We start from the raw sequence: 15,098 nt of genomic DNA on the forward strand, positions 1-15,098 counted from the left end.
TAGCTCACTTGATAATTAAATTTTTCCTAAAATTCTTTGCTTGTAGTTGGACAGTTCTACCAGTCATTACAGAACTGTGGAAACAGTCGCTTTCTCAATGCAAATTACTTGGTACGCTACATTCTGATGTTTGGCAACAAAAGTAGAAATAAAAGCAAAAGAGCTCGCCGGTCAGATCAAACGAGGTTGCAGGAACTAAGAGGTGCATATTAATTTCGTGAAAGGGCCCGCCAAACATATGGGAGCGGAAACGTCTTTGAAAGAGTTTCCGGCCGGCTGACCTGTTCATCACACGGCACTGTTTGTCGTGACAGATGCGTCCTACATCTACTGCTAAGCGGATGTGTCAATCATAGTGACGTTTTTAGAAAGTTAATTGCCTCCACGATTTGATGTTATGTGTCTATTTATTTATTTCGCGAGCGATATTGTTATGACATGGTGAATAATTACATGTAAAAATAATGGTCCACGTTTTCCATCCAAGGAAAAACCATAGAGTGCGCCTACATCTAAATTATAAACATTGCTAAATATAAACATGACGATCTGGTGCAGAGGTTAAACCCAATTTTACAACTGGAAGTTTGAAGTCGAGCACTGAGTGAAAGGATCAGAAAGGGCCTATGCTAATAGTAGCAGATGGTAAAATTGTTTTTATTAAGCCACGAACTTCACCAATCACGTTATATATAAACTGTCATTCACAATAATGTGGCAACCTGTCAAAAACCCAAATAATCACTTTTTGCAGCGCGAAACGCTGCGAATCGTGCCGGAAGGGAGTCAATGAGGTTCTGAAAGGTACCGATAGGGATGTCGAGCCATTACGAATTCAATGCCGTGGTCAGCTCCGCTAGCATTCTCGGTTGACAATCCATGTGCTAACATCCCTGTCGAGCTGGTCCTATAGCTACTTGATTGGGTCTGAATCCAGGACGTTTGTTGGCCAGAGGAGTACTGTAAACTCAGCCAGGTGCTCTTTGAACAATGCACTCGAGCTGTGTGACACATTCCATTATTCTGCTGATAGATGCCATCGTGCCGATGAGGAACAACTTGCATGTAGGGGTGGACATGGTCGCCAAAGGTAAATGCATATAAGTGTTGGTCCATTGCCCTTCTAGAATGACGAAAATATTCTCCAGATCACATGCTCCCTCTTCCTGCCTGGACTTTTCTCACGGTTGTTGCAGTGCGTTTGTCTAGACGTTTCACGCTGTACAGGGCAACGGCCATCTGTCCAATGGAGCATAAAATGTGATTTATCTGAAAATGCCACCTGTCGCCACTCAGCGGTACTGACGTGCAAATTCCAACCTTCGTCAGTGATGAACAGCAGTCAGCATGGTTGCATGAACCAAGCTTCTTCTGCGGAGGTTCAAAATGATTCAAATGGCTCTGAGAACTATGGGAATTAACATCTGTGGTCATCAGTCCCCTAGAACTTAGAACTACATAAACCTAACTAATCTAAGGACATCACACACATCCATGCCCGAGGCAGGATTCGAACCTGCGACCATAGTGGTCGCGCTGTTCCAGACTGTAGCGCTTAGAACCGCTCGGCCACATCGGCCGACCTGCTGCTGAGGCCCACGCTCATCAACGTTCGCTGAACAGTCGTTGAGGAGACCCTGTTAGTAGCCGCTTGGTTCATTAGGGCAGTCAGTTGCTGAACGGTTGCATGTCTATTCGTCCGTGCACGTTTGTGCAGTCCTTATTCACTCTATTCATCTATGGCCCATGGTGCACCACAGTTGCTTCAGCGCCCATTTTGAATTGCATAGTTTTACCATGTGCGGGTTCTTAAACCACAGCGGCACGCGAAAAGTTTACAGACTTGGTTGTTTCGGATATGCTTCCAACATCGGCCCAAAAGCCAATATTCATGTCCTCTTGGACGTCAGATAAATTGCTCCGTTCCCTCATTTCGACAACGGCTGCACTCTTTACCACGTCGCCCCGGCACTCTTTATATACCCTCTACTGCTACTGCTGCCACCTGCCGTCTGTGAGTGGTTATTGCCATTGACTTAGAACTTATGCGGTGGTGACATTGGAAATGAAATGAGCATATGGCATTGTTGGCCGGGAAATCCCATGTGGGGGAGTTCGGTCGCCGTATTGCAAGTCCTTTTTAGTTGACGCCACTTCAGCGACTTGCAGGTCTGTGGTCACATTAATGTGACTGGATCGTACACGTTGCAAGAACAAGAAATAATCAGTCCAAACGTTTCTTATTTAAGAAATTCATTTATTATTTCTTACTTCTCAGAAAGATATGGAAACCGGGAGCTGCATTACCAGTTTTTCACCGTTTCGGGCAGGAATTGTTCCCTAGATTGTTCTCACGACAGGTATTGGTTAGCTTCCTATGTCGTGGCTGATTGGAAACACTCCACTAGTGCTCCCCCCCCCCCCCCAAAAAAAAAAAAAATTCTGTAAGTCCCTCCAAATCCTCGAGTGACATGCACTCCGCCTCACCTTCCGTATACACCTCCCATCCCCCACGTGGATCCTCTATGACCTGATTCCTTTCCGTCATCAGCTCCTTTTCCTCGAACATGTCCATGACCTCTACACCTCCCACCGACTTGATCCCCCTCATCCTGTGGTTGCTGCTCTCCTCTCCAACCCCCGCCCACTGCCGCGCCTTCACCACTGTGTCCCCCCTAGCCTCCACCTCTACACCCTTCATCTCCTTTCACGAGGTGGCTTCCATCAGTTCCCCCTCCTGGATGATGCCCTCTCCCCTCCATTTATCCCTCCTATCAACTATAATCCTCACCTCCCCCTCCCTCCCTCTGTCCTTTTCGCAGGCTCCCTCTCCCCCCTCCCTTTACATCGTGTTTTTTTTTCCACCTAACCATTCCTTGACTCCATTCTTTCCCCCCGAGTCCGTTTTCTTTCCCCTCCACTGTCTTCCCCAGTCCTTTCTCGCGTCCGCCCTGCTCCTCCCCTTTTTCTGTGCCCTCTCCCTCCATCGGCTCCCCCCTTTTCCCCCTTATCTGCCTGGGTCCTCCTCCCCCCCCCCCCATACCCATGTGCCTTCATACTCTGTAGTCCAGTGTTTTCTATGAGTGTTCAGTGTTGTGCATCCCTTTTTAAAGTGCTGCGAACAATGCCAGACTGTCGCCGGTTTTTTTTAATTGTGACTGTCTATTTCCTCAGTGTTTTTAATCAGCATCACTGACCTCTTTGTTCTTTATGGTTTTTTCACAACTTTTCGCCATGTACCACTTTTAAATTGTCACCGTTTTGTCACCTCTTTTTATTGTTATATCTCCTCATTATGTTTTCTTAGCTTTATCTGTAGGTTGCAGAGCGGCGTATTACGCTGCTGCCAGCCCGCCCCCCACCCCCCTACGCCTGGGGGGGGGGGGGGGAATCGAAATACAATAAAGAAAAAAAAGAAACACTCCACTAATAAGCTAAGACAGAAGAAAGGTCAGTTCTGTGGAAAACTGATATTAATACTAATCAGATAGATATGTAGCAAAATAATATTGCGTTTAAGTATATTGTGTTTCACGTACGACACATAAGCTCTTTGCGGCGTTAAGGCATTTAGCACTTCAGACCGTGTCAGTAGCATCTATTCGCATGCATGTACACAAACTCAGGCTGAAGTCTTACGGGGTATGTGAACTTGAAGAACAATCGACATTGGAGTTCCGAAAGTTATAAGTTATCAGCCACGTCTGTGAGTGCAACGAGCAAATAAATGATTAGTTCGCATTCTTTATCTGGGCAGAAACATGCAGAGCAGCTTAGAGAGCGTGTTGTTATTGTGAAATGATATCGGGAGACCGGCTCATTGGTTACAACACAACGGGCATTTCGGAGAGAATTCAATGCGCGTGATTTCTAACAAAGGAAACACTTTTGTCGACTGTAAGGAAACAGGAGACAACTGGTGTACTAAGCAGTGACGGTGGGAAACGCAGACCATCAGTGAGTGCAGAGATTATTGATAATGTTAGAAAACACTTGGAGAACTCTCCAAGGAAATCGTTGCGTCAATTGAGCCAGGATACATGCATTTCATATGGCCCATGTCAGAGAGCGGCGAAGAAAGCTGCATGGGGGTGCACATGATTCTTGCAGTGCAAGAAACAAATTGTGAGAAAAAAATGCGTTACCATCGATGCTTACACGGGTTTCTTATTCAACGTCCAGACTTGTCTCCATAACTTGGTATATGGATGAGGCGTCGTTCCATCTTTCATTTTACATCAACATACAAAATAGCAGATACTGTGCCGGTGTATCCCCGAAACACCACTGCATGATTGAAAGACATGAGTGTGATGCGCGGTGTGAGCTTCTGTGATCGTTGGCCCAATTTTCTGTGATATGACTGTAGACACTATGGTTTATACGGGAATCTTCAGTACAGTTGTGGAGCACCTGGATGACGTGCAGCTTGCAGATTATTTCCAGCAAGTTGGTGCAACGTGGAATACGTTTAATGCTTCCCTGAAACTTGTAACCAGTTTGTTTGGTGACCTAATAATCTCAAAAAAAAAAAAAATTGTGGCTCCCCCGATCACCTGACCTAACACCTCCAGGTTTTTTCTTGCGGGAGTATCTTAAAAGCCGAGTATACGAGAACAGAACACGAACAGCTGCAGAAGTCCGCGAGGCCATTACACACGAAACAAGCAAAATTGGCGAAGTTACACTTCACATCGTCTCGGAATATGATGAACGAGTACAGTTGTGCACCGATACCGGTGGAGGACACTTCCAAGACTTGCTGTGAGGACTTTGTACCTATGTATGTAATCTATAAATCGTGAATTATCACTCCCCAAAATTGCAAATGCTTCCCATTATAAGTTCGAATGTTTTGACTCAATGAAGTAGTTCAGGTATATATACAATCGTGGTCAAAAATTAAGGATAATGCTGATACATGGTGAAACAACGCTCGGGTGGGCGGTTTGCGGTTTAAATCACCTCAATGTATGACCATGCGGTGCACTTGACCTGCTGTCGTCGCACGGTGGCGCTGGCAGCTGTCCACATACGCAGAGAAGTGTTGGTGCATGTCAGAGTACGGTGCAGCGAATAAGTGTGCAGACGTTTTCAGACGTGATAATGGTGAATGTGTGTTGAAAATGGCTCAAAGAACACATATTGATGACCTTATGAGGGGTAGAATACTAGGGCGACTGAAGGCTGGTCAAACACAGCAGGTTGTAGCATGGTCTCTCCGTGTGCCACAAAGTGTGATCTCAAGATTATGGCCACGATTCCAGCAGACAGGAAACGTGTCCAGGCGCTACAGTACGAGACGTCCACAGTGTACAACACCACAAGAAGACAGATATCTCACCATCAGTGCCCGCAGACGGCCACAGAGTACTACAGGTAGCCTTGCTCGGAACCTTACAGCAGCCACTGGAACAGTTGTCTCCAGACACACAGTCTACAGACTACTGAACAGACATGCTTTATTCGCCCAGAGACCTGCAAGGTGCATTCCACTGACCTCTGGTCATAGGATAGCCCGTAAAGCCTGGTGTCAAGAACACAGTACATGGTCGTTGCAAGAGTGGTCCCAGGTTATGGTCACGGGCGAGTCCAGGTATAGTCTGAACAGCGATTATCGCCAAGTTTTCATCTGGCGTGAACCAGGAACCAGATACCAACCCCTTAATGTCCTTGAAAGGGACCTGTATGGAGGTCGTGGTTTGATGGTGTGGAGTGGGATTATGATTGGTGCACGTACACCTCTGCATGTCTTTGACAGAGGAACCGTAACAGGTCAGGTGTATCGGGACGTCATTTTGCACCAGTATGTCCGCCTTTCCAGGAGCGCAGTGGGTCCCACCTTCCTCCTGATGGATGATAACGCATGGCCCCACAGAGCTGCGATCGTGGAGGAGTACCTTGAAACATAAGATATCAGGCGAATGGAGTGGCCTGGCAGTTCTCCAGACATAACACCATCGAGCACGTCTGGGATGCTCTCGGTCGACGTATCGCTGCAGGTGTTCGAACCCCTAGGACACTTCAGGAGCTCCGACGGGCACTGGTGCAGGAATGGGAGGCTATACCCCAGTAGCTGCTCGACCTCCTGATCCAGAGTTTGCCAACCCGTTGTGCGGCCTGTGCACATGTGCATGGTGATCATATCCCATATTGATGACGGGGTACATGCACAGGAAACACTGGCGTTTTGTAGCACATGTGTTTCGGGACGGTTTTCTGAACTTATCACCAATACCCTGGACTTACAGATATGTATTGTGTGTATTCCCTATGTGCCTATGCTATTAGCGCCAGTTTTGTGTAGGGTCGCGTTGTGTGGCACCACATTCTGCAATTATATTTAATTTATGAACATGAGTGTAGTTGCTGCGATATGAAGTAGTAAGACATGGAGAATAGCGTCAAACTAGACTGCTAAACTGAAGGACCTGTTAAGCTGGCAGCCTTCGAACAGCCACGGAAAGAGGTGACCAGTAACATTGTCTGGCGTAGGTACTGAACTGGTGAGTACAGGCTACGGCGGCGGCGGCGGCGGCGGCGGCGGTGCAATTGCCCCGTGGACACACCCGGGCCCGCGCGGGCGGCGGCCCGTCCGACCCGTCTAGAAAGGCTGCAGCCGAGCGGCGACACACTTAGGCCTCAGCTCGCCGCTTTTCTCCCGCGACTGCTTACTCACCGGAGAAAGACCCAGAAAAATCGGAAGCTAACGGTCGCCACGGAACCCTCCCTCGGCTGTTGAAACACACTGCAACGATTCCTCGCCCTATTCCGACCGGCAAAATGTACTGAACGCTGTCTTTAAATTATTGACGGCACATAAAACACGCTCTACATTGGCAGACGCATTCTCCAGTGGAATTTGATGTAACGCTGACCGAATATCACGCTAACAGTTTTCATCCTAGCTAACGGTAACAGAACATTCGAGGCATCAAGGAAACTAAGGTGTAGCTCACATCTTAATGTGATGAGGATAAAGTTGCTTCTCATAACTTTTCACAATTATCGCTTACTTTAGCAAGTAACACAGATGACAGAAGGACTCGGTGTGCCATTGTATGGGGAGGAATCCATTATTATTTCAGAAGTAATAGCCGTAACTGTTAACATATTTATCTCTCTGCGAGACAAGGTAGTCAGTGGCTTCATGCAGAATAGTGTTCGCTGTTGCCTACGGAACCATGATTGTACTCAGTTGTGCTCGTCTTCGTCCGAAGCCTTTCTTCAGGGCACCACAAATAAGTTATGGGGAGAGATGGAGACTGTATGGAGGATATGTCAGGGTTTCCCAGCGAAACTTCGGTAGCGTAGTCGAAACAACATTGGCAACGTATGAGGCCGCTCAAGATTGTTTCGAGAGCGCTGCAGAAGTTTCGGGGGCAAGCCCTTATATGTCCTCCATACAGCCCCGATCTCACCCCTTGCGATTTCCATGCTTTTGGAAGCCGTGAAGGAAGACATTCAGGGCCGTCGATTTGCTTCGGACGAAGAGGTGCACTCCTTGGTTCCTAGGCAACAGATATTTTTCTCCATGACTGTCTTGTCTCACAATGGATAAATGTATTGACAGTAATGGCGCCTACTTCTGAAATAATAAAGAGCTTACTTACTTTTTTTCATGTGTCTCGTTTTCACTTGACTTCCCTTTATAGAAGACGATCGATTTCGATGTAGCAGGACAATGTAGCTCTCCAACGCCCTCCAAAAAGGTTGTGCTGGATTCGACTGTTAGAAAATTCCGCTTCAATTGTGCCGTATTCGTCGAGTAAATTAATATTTCATATGTAGGAGGACAATGCTGCGTCCAGACAGCAATTAGCAGTCATTATCGTTCTCAATAATGATGGCATCGTGAATCTTTTCTCACCTGAGTCCTTCTCTAAAGGCACGGGGCAAGCATGGAAATACGTTAGCAAGTTCCTGCAGCATCAGTTACCGTAGCAAGAGTTCTCCTTCTAAGTGTTCTGTTGGTGCTTTCTGAATAATGTTTACTTAATGCGTGAAAGAAGGCTTCCTTCTCTGTTCTAGATCTTGTCAACTAGCAGAAGTTTTTGACATTTTAGAGGACTGCAGTCTCATCTGGCAATGTATTTCTCGTACTTTCCTTGGAACTGTATGTACAGTGTCATCCACAGTCTATAGGTGTGTCTTCTAACCGGTGTGGTTCATGTTGCAGATTCAGTACACCGCGCCAGTGATTTGGAAGGAGAAAATGATAATTTTGGGTGGAATATGGCACCCAACGCCGTGAACATTAACGTCAGAAGTCAGATGTTAGTGCTTATTTTTAAAAGCAGTTCATACGTCCTCTACAGAAAGTACGGATTTAATGCAGTGGTTTGATCTACCAAAGAGACATTGTTGCTTCGACACCTATGGAAAAGCTTATGTGGCAGTAAGGTATTTTACTACATGCAAAGAAACATTTGTTGTCGCCTAACTAACAGTATAGTACAAGACAATATAAAGGGAACGGAATTCCGCGTCGTTCATATAGTCTGGCCCTGTGACCTAAATCCAGTTTACCGTGATATATCTCTCCCCCTTTCAGACAAAGAAACTGAATAAAACATAGATGAAAGAAATATTTTTCAGCACTGTGTATTACATAGACCGTAACATTCTCAAAAAATAGGAACGGCTGGGAGCGTTTAGCAAATACTTAATGATAAAATTGACACTGTACTTCAGCGACAAGCTGACAAGTTAAGGAAGACATAAACGCGAAGAAAAAAGAATCACGCTCGTGTTCTAAATTATATATATCCAGTAACTGCCATCAAAAGAGTAATTCAAGAACTTCCAATGCAAAACTCTCTAGACACATTTGAAGTCAGTGATAAGAACAGTATTTGAACAATCCATATATGCCTTTCAGGGGATTTTCAGAAGGCAAGACATGTTTGTTGAATATGAGCGTGTATATTTCCCTGCGCCAAATAAGAACTTGATTTTACAGCTTATAGACAGAGTTACGATTCATTCATGGGCGTGCCGTTATACGATTACGTAATGACCTGCCTGTATGCTCATAGCCTCAACATCAGCCTCCAACGGTAGCACATGAAAGCGCGAGATGAACTCACACACGCATTACAATCTCCCCCTACACGCAGTTCAACATTTACTTCCAGTCATCTTAAGCTTGAACTACGTATAGGATGAACCTAGACGTGAACAAGCTGTTACTCCTAGTAACACTCTACTGTAATTGGAGTACAAACTGGCCAACAAGCACGCAGCAGCTTAAAGGCTGTGTGCGTTCATTGACCATCAGCACCTGTAGCGCCTACTAAATTGATGTGATCACTCTTTCACTCGTTCGTTCGCGCTGTATTTCTGGCTTTAGCGAACATTCTTCATCTTGACGCCTGATGTACCGAAGAAAAGTATACGAATGGAGTAACTTTGGGCAGGTATGAATTTTACACCCGACGAAACTGATTGAGCCTAGTCGTACTGAAATCTTGTCCATTGAATTGTAAGCAAAGGAATTGTCCACGAGAACCTACTGTTAGAGCTCTGAGCACTATGGAGAACCTACTGTTAGATTTCGCCTGAATAACCTTAATAAAGAAGTTTCAAGTAGTTGTTTACAAATTTAGTAGGTCTATGATTGTGATTTCTCGTTCACAATTTTCAAATTTGGTGGTTTTCACCATGAAAAGCGGGTTGTCAGTACTTCAGGACCCTGCATCGACATGATTTGCTGTCGTTTACGTTATGGGCTGTGAAAATGTATAGACACGGAGACAGTACTCGTATTAGTAATGCTGTACTAGTTAAGAAAGTGTCAGACTAAGTAGCAGATAAAATTTCATACAGTAAATGTATTCGCAATAGGGAATACGGATATCTTCCAGCTGTAGACTTTAATGACGATAGTAAAAATTTGTGCCGGACCGGGACTCGAACCCGCATTTCCCGCTTGTCGCTAGGAAGAGGAGATTAGTGTTTAGCGTCCCGTCGACAAGGAGCTCATGAGAGACGGAGAACAAGTTGGGAGTAGGGAAGGATGTGGAAGGAAATCGGCCGTGCCCTTTGAAAGGAACCATAACGGCATTTGCCAGAAGCAATTTAGGAAAATCACGGAAAACCTAAATCAGGATGGCCGCACGAGGGTTTGAATCGTTGTGCTCCCGAGTGCGAGTCCCGTGTGCTAACTACTGCGCCACATCGCTCCGTGCTTGTCGCGAGCAGCCGCCTTAACTGCCGGGTGATCAAAAACTCAGTATAAATTTTAAAACTTAATAAACCACGGAATAATGTAGACAGACAGGTAAAAATTGACACACATGCTTGGAATGACATGAGGTTTTATTAAAACAAAAAAAATCGCATATTTCTAGACACGTGAAAGATCTCTTGCTGCCGTCGTTTGGTGATGATCGTGTGCTCAGCCGCCACTTTCGTCATCCTTGGCCTCCAAGGTCCCCAGACCTCAGTCCAAAAAATGGTTGAAATGGCTCTGAGCACTATGCGACTTAACTTCTGAGGTCATCAGTCGCCTAGAACTTAGGACTAATTAAACCTAACTAACCTAAGGACATCGCACACACACATGCCCGAGGCAGGATTCGAACCTGCGACCGTAGCGGTCGCGCGGTTCCAGATTGTAGCGCCTTTAACCGCTTGGCCACCACGGCCGGCAGACCTCAGTCCGTGCGATTATTGGCTTTGGGGTTACCCGAAGTCTCAATTGTATCGTGATCGACCGACATCTCTAGGGATGCTGAAAGACAACATCCGACGCCAATGCCTCACCATAGCTCCGGACATGCTTTACAGTGCTGTTCACAATATTATTCTTCGACTAAAGCTATTGTTGAGGAATGATGGTGGACATATTGAGCATTTCCTGTAAAGAACATCATCTTTGCTTTGTCTTACTTTGCTATGCTAATTATTGCTATTCTGATCAGATGAAGCGCCATCTGTCGGAGATTTTTTTAACGTTTGTATTTTTTGGTTCTAATAAAACCCCATGTCATTCCAAGCATTTGTGTCAATTTGTACCTCTCTATCTACATTATTCTGTGCTTTATTCAGTTTTCAGATTTATACTGAGTTTTTGATCACCCGGTATTTCGATCAGTCCCGATCTTCCATATGTCGTCGCTCGTGTGTCATTAACCAGTGCTCGTACACTTATTGTAACTCCCGTACAGGAGAGACATTTAATCGCAAGTCGCTAGTCTGGTATCGGCGGAAAAAAACGATATTGCAGTGCCTGCTTTTGTACGAAGTTTCTTCGGAGAGGCATGCATGTCCGATGAAACATTGCGTCGTACTTCGTACAAAAGCAGGCACTGCAATATAGTAATATTTTACACCTTGGAATCGTATATCAGGGCATACAGTAGTTGAAGGAAGGCTTAGGACTCTGTAGGTAATTCAGGTCTCTCCTGTCATCTCGTCCGTCAAATTCGTAACACCTTAGAGATCTCCGCTTCACGAAAAGGTGCAGGGGGCACCTCAGCTGGTGGCGGTAGACGAACTCTGTTACAAACATCCCGCCTTAACCAACAATTCTTCACAGTGAAGCGGGAGTCAAGCACCTAGCACGTCCAACAGCAACGCTCGCAGCGCTTGACAACATTAACTAGGCCACGCAAATGTAAGTGTTCAGCTACTCAGGTACACCAGTGGAATCCTGAAGAGAATCGTAGCAGAGAGATCGAAACGCCAAGCATTGGAGAAGTCTGAAAAGGAATACGACGCCGCCTAACGATTCGGAAAATTTTATCATTCACGGGAAATACCGTGCAGGAGAATGAGCGATGACGCAACCGCCGATGTCGTACCTGAGACTGCTACGTTTCTCCAGCGCGCAGGCTGTTCCCCACTGTGTCGGCGATACCAGCGGCGGATGTGACGGGCTCGCTACTGCTCGGCGGTCGGCGGACAACTGAGCGAGCGGCCGCCTACCTGCGGCGGAGGCCAGCTGATCGCTGTGCGCTGGACGCCCCTCCACCAGCCACCAGCCCGCAGCTCGCAGCTCGCCGCGACGCCCCACTTTTGCGGTAAGCAACGGCACGCGACGCCTCACGAGCTCCATCGGGATGAATAGTCCGATCTACAGTAGGCGTCAACGGAACGGAACGCCGTCTACAAGTAGAGGTGTGTTCACGTTGAGCAGAACGTCAGCACAACGTCACGTTACCTACAAGGGGACCGTACGAGCTTCCCCTCACCTACTTCATGCATATTGACGTAATTTGTAGGGCAGGACTTCAAAGTACGCAAACAGAAAGACGCGACTCTCAACTGTTTTCGGCAAACTCGAGTTTCTGAAAAATGTCAGGCGTACTTATATGCTTGGTACGGTCGGTAGTCGTCTAGGAGTCTGCCACTGAGCCAAAAAAAAAAAAAAAAAAAAAAAAAAAAAAGGTTCAAATGGCTCTGAGCACTAAGGGACTTAACATCTGAGATCAGTCCCCTAGAACGTAGATCTACTTAAACCTAACTAACCTAAGGACATCACACACATCCATGCCCGAGGCAGGATTCGAATCTGCGACCGTAACAGTCGCGCGGTTCCGAACTGAAGCGCCTAGAACCGCTCGGCTACATCGGCCGGCTGCAACCGAGCCAACCGAGGGCGTAAGCGCTTAGTGTCATAAGCGCCAGGTCTCTGGATCGAATCTCACTATTGGAATTTCTGTTTTTTTTTTCGTCATTTATCTGCCCAATTAGTCGGTGATATGCTTCGATATGCATGGGGCACAGTGAAATTGTGTGATGGCCGAGAACAGTTTATGATTGTAAACCAAGTTTTTTTTGGAAAAAGACCAGTCGTTCCCAAGCTTTTCTCTGACGAAGCGCCTCGGAATGCCGATCCGTTGATGGAACACTTTGATTATTTTTAAAATTAATAAAATTTAAAAAATAAGAAAATTTGTTTTACTCTGTAATTATTTCAATTTTAAATCATAACTAATAACTCAGAAATCACTATAAAATTTACAAAATAATTGGTATCATCAAAATGTCGAAAAAATGCTAAGTTATTAATATATTTTCGAGGGGGAATTATTCACTTCTTGCGGAAAACCAGTCTACATTCTAGACACAATGAAAAAACCATGCAATTTCAAAAACTAGGCGTTCACTACACGTGCTATATATCGTAAATAATTATGGTATTCCATGTTTCTAAGATCATCATCGTGATTCGTGCAGTGCTCCACGGGTTACATATTACACCTGCAACAAATGCAGGTACAACAATATAAATAAACTGACTACACTGATCTCATTACAAGTCCTAGTGTATGCTTTTTTTTAAATTTACTGTCTCAAGAAGAAAAAACTTTTCTCCTTTCCTTTAGGATAAATATTAGGAAGATAGTAAATGAATAATTAAATTTTGGTAATTTGTACAGTCATAACAAATCTGTTGTTAGAATTCCGTCGGAATGAAAAAAAAAGTACTGGCAAAGAGATCCAATCTAGAGACCTGGCGCGTATCAAACTAAGGTTTTACTTACTTGGCTGCGGACTAGTTGGGTACTAGCGACCTTACAAAGTACATGATCACGACGAAATTTTAAATTCGATTTTGTCGGAAACGGGGCAGAGTTGCGTCTTCCTGTTTACATACGCAGAAGCCCTAGTCATGTCCTACACGTTCTGTCAATATGATTTCAAATTGATGTGGGAAAGTAAGGACGGTCCCTTTGTGAGCACAGTATTGAATGGTTAAAGTGATTTTATGAGGTTCCATTCGTACTAAAACAAGTCGTAATTTGCTCATACAGGACAAAAAATTAGTCATCAATTAGTCCCCCCCCCCAAATGAGTCATCACACTAATACTGGGTAATATCGTCCCCTGCCTCGGAAACAGCCTTGAGTCATGATAGTAACATTTTATTATATCCCCTGGTTACAAACAGGCCCGAACTTTTTGAATTAGTTACTGTAGAAGAGGGAATCAGTGATCCCTGGGTATGGCTGTAAATATTATTACAAAGAAAAGTAGTGTCGTATCGTCCAGAGATCACATCAAATTCTGCAACGCGAATCAGTATCACAGACAGAAGAAAGGGCTCACCGCAGTCCACAACGACTTATGAGAGGTGCTGTGGGATACCACGCCTCCCTCTCATCAGTGTCCTCACGCTGACGTCAATACAGCGTTGAGCATACAAGAGCTCAGCCCAGTTTGTGACCACATTGGAAGGAGTCAACATCGTAGTGTAAGCCCCACGTGATAGTTCAAGTTTCTGATGGGCTTGTTCATTTAAATGTGGAACACTGTGCTGCGAGAGAACAATTTGTTAATCTGTGCATCAAGTGATGCTTTAACAGTCGATAACAGTTGTGACTTGTGAAGCAATCCTGTGGCAAAGAAGTTTGACGAAATTAAGTAAATCTTTTATTCATTCATATTTTTAAAGTGAAACAATATTTCGTACATTGTTGTATGATAAGCCTTCTCCAAAAATAATTACAGAATCCACAGTTGTAGTGGCCGAAAGTAAAATGGTTCAAATGGCTCTGAGCACTTTGGGACTTAACATCTATGGTCATCAGTCCCCTAGAACTTAGAACTACTTAAACCTAAGTAACCTAAGGACAGCACAAAACACCCAGCCATCACGAGGCAGAGAAAATCCCTGACCCCGCCGGGAATCGAACCCGGGAACCCGGGCGTGTGAAGCGAGAACGCTACCGCACGACCACGAGATGCTGGTAGTAATTTCGCCTAGTCACAAGTAGGACGATATTTCTGTTTGGAATATGCGACACGAAACAAACTTCAGATTTCTGGAGCTACGAATATGAAAGGTCAGCCTCTGAACGAATGCGGTGTTTCTTCACTTATCCCGTTATTTATTTAAACCGTTTTCGTGGTTTCACATAATGTGAACACACTGTCATTTTTATACGTACGACACCTTTCTCTAGATGGCTGTCCTTTCGTTAATTGACTTTCGCACCATCGTGTTACCATTTCGTTAAGGTAACGTACTATTTTTATGTGCAGCTAACCATTGGATAATGGCTTAAAAGATCAGAAATAGTTGTGAAACAATGAAAAATTTAAACAAATTACAGCCTAAGAGGAAAAATGAGTCATTCATTTAATAA

General features: G+C 45.1%; 1 protein-coding gene across 2 annotated transcripts in view; it reads right to left on the bottom strand.

Annotated features, from left to right (window-relative positions):
- Positions 1-11,964, bottom strand: part of LOC126171596 (carboxypeptidase M) — a 307,417-nt gene extending 295,453 nt beyond the window's left edge. For both annotated transcript variants that reach the window (XM_049920812.1, XM_049920813.1), the window contains exon 1: positions 11,808-11,964. The gene's annotated coding sequence lies outside the window, so the exon portion shown is untranslated. The remainder of the gene's footprint in view (positions 1-11,807) is intronic.
- Positions 11,965-15,098: the final 3,134 nt, after the last annotated feature.

Source organism: Schistocerca cancellata, chromosome 1 (assembly GCF_023864275.1).
Source record: "Schistocerca cancellata isolate TAMUIC-IGC-003103 chromosome 1, iqSchCanc2.1, whole genome shotgun sequence".
NCBI classification, from domain to species: domain Eukaryota; kingdom Metazoa; phylum Arthropoda; class Insecta; order Orthoptera; family Acrididae; genus Schistocerca; species Schistocerca cancellata.